We start from the raw sequence: 9,481 nt of genomic DNA on the forward strand, positions 1-9,481 counted from the left end.
ACTTAGAGTGTTTAAAAACACTGTACTGCTACAAACAGCTGAGTTTTGTTATGCTTAAGTCAGCAATAACTGACCCACTAAGCTTAACCTCAGGGTCAATGACCATGAAGGGTACACAGTACATATGGCTTGTGGAGAAATTTTCTCCAGGAGGGAGGTATCAGCCCCCTTCAGCCCCTTTCAGCCCTTTCAGCCCTGAGGGGCCCAGCCCTCTCAGAAGGGGCAAGCGTCTTGTTTACTGCTACAGTGAGTAATTGATCGCAGATGCAGTACGAGTATGCGACGTGGTCAAGCGACCGCTGCTCCTTGCAGTCCAGTGTTGCAGAGTGTATTTTAATAAGAGACAGTACATCTCATACTTTAGCAGGACAATTAAGGAAAATCCTGCTCCCACTTTATTACCATAGTAAAGATAGTGGACATTGTTGTCTATGCTTAAGACAGCAAGAATCAAACATTCTGCTTTGCTTCATTGAGGAAGTGGCAAGGAAGCAAAAGTACTATGTCAGCTTTTCCTTTGTGCAAGGGGCAGTGACGGCGTGGGGCGCTGTGGCGTCTTCAGATTACTTTTGACTCTACTGAGAGTGACACTGACGCCCGGATAACCAACAAAGAACGATCTGTGCGTTAGTGTGAACAAAGTGTCTCACAAAACACAATAAACACTTAAGAGAAGTGTGATCAGCTTCTTTAGTGATAAGACTGTGAACAATAAAGACAAATCTTGTGGAACATAGTGTACCAGTGTGCGTATTCCTAGACTATGGAAGACGTGGACATCCAAGGACACTTCAGCTTCTATCAAGTCACCGATATCTGTCGAAGGTGTGAAGAACACCATAGCTCACGCTACAAGAGCAAGGTAGGTTACGAATTTCTTGTAGTACGGGGGACTGCGCTGTTCTTGAGTCGCAAGGAGTTTGTAACCAACCTATAGTCGGCAGTATGGGGCGGACTTTTGAGTCCACACAAGTAAGTTTGTCAGCCATCAGTGAATGAAATATGCTGACATAACACCCCCTAGGGGTAATTTATAATCTTACAAATTATAACTCTTGACAGCCCATTGAGAGATGACTTCGACAGCTTGTCAAGACCTCGTCTGCAGGGGCGGCTGTGCAGGCAATGAGCTGTCTTTCTAAGTTAAGTACAAACTCTTTAAACTTTGCTGGTAATGCCATTTCTCAACATGGCTGGTGTTTATGGCTTGAGTTTGCAGTGCCAGCCTGACAACGTTGAGTCACAGTAAATAACAACGTTACACACTTCATTCACTATACACTATAAATGTCACTCTATAACTGTAAATCACATGTGTATATTTCTTACACGTGTAAATGTCACTGTTAATATATACATATATATATATATATATATATATATATATATATATATATATATATATATATATATATATATATATATATATATATATATATATATGAAAGCTTACAATTTATGTATAGTTTCCTTTAATATAACAGTTAAATCTACAAGAAACAAACATAACACAATCTCGTTTATAAACATTATATACACTATATGTATATACACTGAGACAAACTGAACATCGGTTGGGTTGCTGCTGTCGTCAGTGTTTCTCGAGCTGGAGTGCAGTGGATGACGGGTGCCATCATCCGTTTTCTGTTGGATGAATCGCCCAGGTCGCCTTGGGTGAATGCTGGGCAAGCGCCCATTTTCTTTTGGCTGCCCATTCTGTGTGACTGAGCCTGGAGGGACTCATTTATAGTGATTTATATTGTAAAATACTAGTTTTACTGCTTTTTCGAAGGACTTTGGCTCGTAGGTTATTTGTACACTGTAGTACAACATATTTGGACCACAGTCTGGCCTTTATCTGGTTCGAGCATGACCAAGTTGTTGAGAAACGGTTTACCAGCTAAGGTTAAAGATTAAATATAGGGGGAACTTAGCCTGGTAAGAGAGCTCATCGCCTGCACAGCCGCCCCTGCAGGTGAAGTCTTGAGAAGTCATAACCACTTCACAATGGGCTGAAATGGAAATGTCTTAATAATAAATTACCCCTAGGGGGTATTATGTCAGCATATATCAGACACTGATTGCTGACTAAACTTATGTGTGTGGACTCAAAGGTCCACTTCTCACCGGGTTTTATGATAAGTTACTAATTCGTAACGTGTACTCAACTGCGCAGTCAATCGTACTCATTACGAATCAGTACACTTACCTAGGTATATGTATCTGACCCGCAGTTACGCCCGGATATCCGATGTCTTGACTGAAGAAAAGTGTTCTTTGAAGAATGTGGCACTACACTCTGTTGGATCGCAACACTCGTTGTTACACTGTTCATCAATAATTGTTCACACCATAATGTCACTAAAGAAGCTGATCACACTTCTCTGTAAGTGTTTATTGAGATTCTTTTGTGCAAAATGCGCGGAACAGTGTTCTTGGTTGGTTATCCTGGTACATCAATGTCTCTCTCTCAGTAGAGCCAAAAGTAATCTGACCTCACAGCCTCATACGCCCCCACAATGTCCCTAGAACATAAAGGAAAAACTGACCTAGTACTTTTTGCTTCCTTGCCAAACTTCCTCCATGAAGCAAAGCAGAATGCTTGATTCTTTCTGTCTTAAGCAAAGACAACAATGTACACTATCTTTACCATGGTAATAAAGTGGGAGCAGGATTTTCCTTAATTGTCCTGCTAAGGTAAGAGATGGACAGTCTCTTATTAAACTACACTTTGCAACACTGGAGTCTTGCAAGGAGCGTCGGTCGCTTGACCACGTCACATACTTGTACTGCATCTGGGATCAATTACTCGCTGTAGCAGTAAACAAGATGCTTGCACCTTCTGAGAGGGCTGGGCCCCTCAAGGCTGAAAGGGGCTGAAAGGGGCTGAAGGGGGCTAGTACCCCACTCCTGGAGAAAATTTCTCCACAGGCTGGCGAACTGGCTGGTTGGCTGGCTGACTCTAACTGGCTGGCTGGCTGGTTAACTGACTGGCTGGCTGGCTGGCTGGCTAACTAGCTGGTTGGCTGACTGACTGGCTAACTGGCTGGCTGGCTCTCTGGCTCTCTCTCTGTCTCACAGGCACACATAAATACAAGTATATATTGTGTAAATTTCCTAGGATAACCCAAAAAATCCAGACAGTACTATACTCTGTTTGTAACCATGACTGACAAATAATACGTATCAGGACTCAGACGTGACGCAGCGACGACTGCGTCGTGTGTAATACCTGTTGGTTCATGAGTGGCTCTCTGAGAGAGACAGCATAGACAGAAAGACAGATAAGCAGGGACAGGCAGAGAACTAGACAAAGATTGACAGGATGGCTGGCTGGCTGGCTAACTGGCTGCTAGCAGGCTGGCTAACTGGCTGGCTGGCTGGCTGGCTGGCTGGCTGGCTGGCTGGCTGGCTGGCTGGCTGGCTGACTGGCTGACTGGCTGGCTGCTAACTGGCTGGCTGGCTGGCTGACTGGCTGGCTGGCTGACTGGCTGACTGGCTGGTTAACTGGCTAACTTGCTGGCTGGCTGGCTGATTGGTTAGCAGGCTGGCTAACTGACTGTCTGACTGGCTGGCTGGTTAGCTAACTGGCTGCCTGGTTAACTGGCTGGCTGGCTGGCTGGCTGGCTGGCTGGTTGGCTGGCTGGCTGGCTGGCTAGCTGGCTGGCTGGCTGGCTGGCTGGCTGGCTGGCTAACTGGCTGGCTTGTTAACTGACTGGCTGGCTGGCTGGCAAACTGACTGGCTGGCTGGCTGGCTAACTGGCTGGCTGGTTAACTGACTGACTGACTGACTGGCTAACTGGCTGGTTGACTGGCTGGCTTGCTGGCTTGCTGGCTTGCTGGCTAACTGGCTGGCTGGTTAACTGACTGACTGGCTAACTGGCTGGCTGGCTGGCTGGCTGGCTGGCTGGCTTTCTGGCTAACTGGCTGGCTGGCTAACTTACTGACTGGCTGGCTGGCTGGCTGGCTGGCTGGCTGGCTGGCTGGCTGGCTTTCTGGCTAACTGGCTGGCTGGCTAACTGACTGGCTAACTGGCTGGCTGGCTTACTGACTAACAGGCTAACTGGCTGGCTGGCTGGCTGGCTCTCTGGCTCTCTCTCTGTCTCACAGGCACACATAAATACAATTATACATTGTGTAAATTACCTAGGATAACCCAAAAAATCCTGACAAAGTGCCATACTGTGCTTGTATCCATGACTGACAAATAATACGTATCAGGACTCAGACGTGACGCAGCGACGACTGCGTCGTGTGTAATACCTGTTGGTTCATGAGTGGCTCTCTGAGACAGAGGCAGAGAGACACGCAGAGGCAAAAAGACAGATAAGCAGAGACAAGCAGAGAGCTAGACAGATTGACAGAGAGCTAGACAGACTGACAAAGCTAGACGGACAGAGAGCTAGACAGATTGACAGAGAGCTAGACAGACTGACAAAGCTAGACGGACAGAGAGCTAGACAGATTGACAGAGAGCTAGACAGACTGACAAAGCTAGACGGACAGAGAGCTAGACAGATTGACAGAGAGCTAGACAGACTGACAGAGCTAGATGGACAGAGAGGTAGACAGAGAGCTAGACAGACTGACAAACAGAGAGACAGACACATAAACATGTTTGTGTACCAGTGTAACCAGATAAATCCTAGGCAGTGCATGATTATCAAATGTCAAAGGTCAGCAGTGGAGTGACACCATGCTTCAGTTATTATTATTATTATTATTATTATTATTATTATTATTATTATTATTATTATTATTATTGTTGTTGTTGTTGTTTTTACTATTATATTGTCCAGTGTATCCAAAACATTGCTGAGACCTATAAATACTATGTATATATTTCTAGACAATAGCGTGTGACTAAAATAGGTGACAATGTTCACCTGTCAGTTCACCTGTCACCTTTGTTCAGTTATTGTGTAGCATACAACGAGTGTATATATAAAAAATATGGCCATAGAAGTTACTCGAAAAAATAAAATTTAAAAAACTAAAAGAAAAAAGTAAAAGAAAAAAAAACTATTACCGCAAGACGGGCAGTCGGCGATGTTGCCGTCAGCGGATCAATTTCTCTCAAGTTCACGTCTATATATCTCGGTAAGTATTGATCACAAAAAGCAAGTATTGATCAGAAAAAAAAAATTGGCCTATAACACTCACAAAAATATGCTCTGTAATTTCATATGAATTTTTTTTTTTCGAATATTTTTCGACCCTGAGTGTTGAGGGTCTGGACCCTGAGAGGGTAATGAGCTGGAAAGAGAAGGCAGAGGAGAGACAAGAGACTACATAATAGGAACACTTCAGTCTGGAGGAGCCAAGGTGGTAATTGCAGTGATTTATAACCCACCACAGAACAGCAGGAAGCCAAGACAAGAGTATTATGAGAGTAATAGAGTGATGGTTGACACAGTGGCTGAAGTGGCCAGATGAGCTTATGCGAGCAGGGCAAAGCTGCTATTTGTGGGTGATTTCAATCATAAAGAAACTGACTGGGAGAACCTGGAGCCACAAGGGGACTCTAGAATCGTGGAGGGTAAAGATGATGGAGGTGGTACTGGAAAACCTCTTGTACCAACATGTAAGGGACACTACCTAGAGAGAAATGAAAGGATAAACCACCAAGACTGGACCAAGTATTCACCTTGAGTAGTACAGATATTGAAGACATCACATATGAAAGACCCCTCGGGGCAAGTAACCACGTGGTACTGAGCTTCGAATGCAAAGTACAATTACAAGTGGAGAGAGAAGCAGAAAGGGCAGGACGAAAGAAGCCAAACCACAAGAGAGAGGACTGCACAGGCATGAAGAATTTCCTGCACGAGGTTCAGTGGGACAGCACTGGCAGGGAAGTTAGTAAATGAGATGATGGAATATGTGACAACAATTTGCAAGGAAACTAAGGAGAGGTTTGTACCCAAGGGAAAAAGAAAACCAGGATGAGCCCTTGGCTCATCCAAAGGTGCAGAAAGGCCAACACCAAATGTGCTAGAGAATAGAAGAAGTATAGAAGGCAAAGGACCTAGGAGAATAAGGAGAAAAGTCGAAGAGCCAGAAATGAATATGCACATCAGTCAAATAACTGCTGCAGCATGCGGGCGCCTAGCATACCTAAGAATAGCATTCCAGCATCTTAATAAGGAATCGTTCAGAACCCTGTACACCTTGTATGGAAGGGCTACATTGGAGTATGCAGCACCAGTTTGCAACAAGACTAGTCCCAGAGCTAAGGGGATTGTCCTATGAAGAAAGGTTAAGGGAAATCGGCCTGACGGCACTGGAGGACAGGAGGGTCAGGGGAGACATGATAACGACATATAAAATACTGCGCGGAATAGACAAGGTGGACAAAGACAGGATGTTCCAGAGATGGGACACAGAAACAAGAGGTCACAATTGGAAGCTGAAGACTCAGATGATTCAAAGGGATGTTAGGAAGTATTTCTTCAGTCATAGAGTTGTCAGGCAGTGGAATAGCCTACAAAGTGACGTAATTGAGGCGGGAACCATACACAGTTTTAAGACGAAGTTTGATAAAGCTCATGGAGCAGGGAGAGAGAGGACCTAGTAGCAATCAGTGAAGAGGCGGGGCCAGGAGTTATGAATCGACCCCTGCAACCGCAAATAGGTGAGTACAAATAGGTGAGTACATACACACACTCATACATACACACACACACAGCAACAGCAGCTGAGGGAGAGGACGCAAAAGCGAAAGGAGCTAGGAGGAGAGACAAGAACAGAATCAACAGAGGTAAACCAAAGCAGAGCAGAGCAACAAGAGCAAGCACACACAGAACCATCCCCAGAACCTTACAACCAAACATGCTATCCCAACACAAACTACAATCCAAACCCACAGCTCGCACCCAACACTCAGCTATAGAATCCCACAGTACCCTGCCAAGTCCCCCACCCTCACAGTCCCCCCAAAACATAGTGTTGGAGAGGAAACTGAAGGTATGGTACACCAATGCTAACGGAATTACAAATAAGTGGGAGGAGTGGTACCAAAGAGTCAAAGAGGCATCACTGGACATCATAGCTCTCAAAGAAACTAAGCTCACAGGTATGATAACAGATGCCATCTTTCCAATGGAATATCAGATCCTGAGGAAAGACAAAGAGGGTGGAGGAGAGGCATTGCTGGTAAAAAACCGATTGGGAGAACTTGAAGCCACAAGTGGGCCAAGAAACGTGCAGGGCTAAGATGATGGAGGTGGTACTGGAAAACTTCATGTACCAACACGTAAGGGACACTGCCAGAGAGAGGAGAGGATGAACCAGCGAGACTGGACCTAGTATTCACCTTCAGTAGTGCAAATATTGAGGACATCACATATGAAAGACCCCTTGGGGCCAGCGATCACGTGGTTTTAAGATTCAAATACACAATAGAGTTATAAGTGGAGGGGGGAGCAGGAATAGCTGGACGAATGATGCCAAACTACAAGAAAAGGGACTACGCAAGCATGAAGAACTTCCTCAATGGGGTTCAGTGGGACAGAGATCTGGCAGTAAACGAGATGATTGAATATGTGACAACAATATGCAAGGAAGCTGAGGAGAGGTTTGTACCCAAGGGTAACAGGAATAATGAAAAAGCCAGGATGAGCCCATGGGTCACCCAAAGAGGCAGGGAAGCCAAAACCAAGTGTACTAGGAAATGGAATAAGTATAAAAGGCAAAGGACCCAGGAGAATAAGGAGAGCAGTTGTAGAGCCAGAAATGAATATGCACAGAAAAGAAGGGAGACCCAATGACAATATGAAAATGACATAGCAGTGAAAGCCAAATCTGACCCAAAGCTGTTGCACAGCCACATTAGGAGGAAAACAACAGTCAAGGACCAGGTAATCAGGCTAAGGAAGGAAAGAGGAGAGATCACAAGAAATGACCGAGAAGCATGTGAGGAACTCAACATGAGATTCAAAGAAGTGCTCACAGAGGAGACCGAAGGGACTCCAGAAAGACAGAGAGGTGGGGTACAAGGAGACAGACAAGAAGCACTAAACTATAGACCAGTGTCACTGACATGTAGAGTATGCAAAGTCATGTAGAAGATTGTCGGAAGAAGAGTTGTGGAACACCTAGAAAGAAATGAGCTTATCAACAACAGCCAATACGGTTTCAGGGAGGGGAAATCCTGTGTCACAAACCTAGTGGAGTTCTATGACAGAGTGATAGCAGTAAGACAAGAAAGGGAGGGGTGGGTAGATTGCATTTTCTTTGACTGTAAGAAGGCGTTTGGCACAGTTCCACACAAAGAGATTAGTGCAAACACTGGAGGACCAGGTAGGGATAATAGGGAAGGCACTACAATGAATCAGGGAATACCTGTCAGGAAGACAGCAGCGAGCCATGGTAATTGGCGAGGTGTCAGAGTGGGCGCCTGTGATGAGTGGGGTTCCATAGGGGTCAGTCCTAGGACCAGTGCTGTTTCTGGTATTTGTGAATGACATGACGGAAGGAATAGACTCTGAAGTGTCCCTGTTTGCAGGTGATGTGAAGTTGGTGAGAAGAATTCAATAGGACAAGGACCAGGCAGAACTACAAAGGGATCTAGACAGGCTGCAGGGCTGGTCTAGCAATTGGCTCCTGGAGTCATGAAGATTGGGGAAGGGCAAAGAAGACCGCAGACGGAGTACAGTCTAGGGGGGCCAGAGACTACAAACCTCATTCAAGGAAAGAGATCTTGGGGTGAGTATAACACCAGGCACATCTCCTGATGCGCATATCAACCAAATAACTGCTGCAGCATATGGACGCCTAGCAAACCTAATAAGGAATCGTTCAGGACCCTGTACACTGTGTACGTTAGGCCCAAATTGGAGTATACGGCACCAGTTTGGAACCCACATCTAGCCAAGCACGTAAAGAAACTAGAAAAATGCAAAGGTTTGCAACAAGACTAGTCCCCGAGATAAGGGGAATGTCCTACGATGAAAGATTAAGGGAATTCGACCTGACGACACTGGAGGACAAGAGAGATAGGGGGCAGGACATGATAACCACATATAAAATACTGAGAGGAATTGACTAGGTGAACAAAGATAGAATGTTCCAGAGATGGGACACAACAACAAGGCGACATGGTTGGAAGTTGAAGACGCAGATGAATCACAGGGATGTTACGAAGGATTTCTTCATTCTCAGAGTAGTCAGGAAGTGGAATAGTTTGGGAAGCGGGTGTAGTGGAGGCAAGGATCCATTCATAGCTTTAAGCAGAGGAATGATAAAACTCATGGTGCAGGGAGAGTGACCCAATAATGGCCAGTGAAGAGGAGGGGGCTAGGAGCTATGAGTCGACTCTTGCAACAACAACTAGGCGAGTACAACTAGGTGAGGTGAGCACAAACACAGAAGTTAAAGGTTTGGTACAAGAATGCAGATGGATGCTTTGGACAGGCACCTAAAGTCAGTACTTGATCAACCGGGCTGTGGTCCGTACGTAGGTTGACGTGCGGCCAACAGT

The sequence above is a fragment of the Cherax quadricarinatus genome, chromosome 21, assembly GCF_038502225.1.
Source record: "Cherax quadricarinatus isolate ZL_2023a chromosome 21, ASM3850222v1, whole genome shotgun sequence".
Lineage (NCBI taxonomy): Eukaryota > Metazoa > Arthropoda > Malacostraca > Decapoda > Parastacidae > Cherax > Cherax quadricarinatus.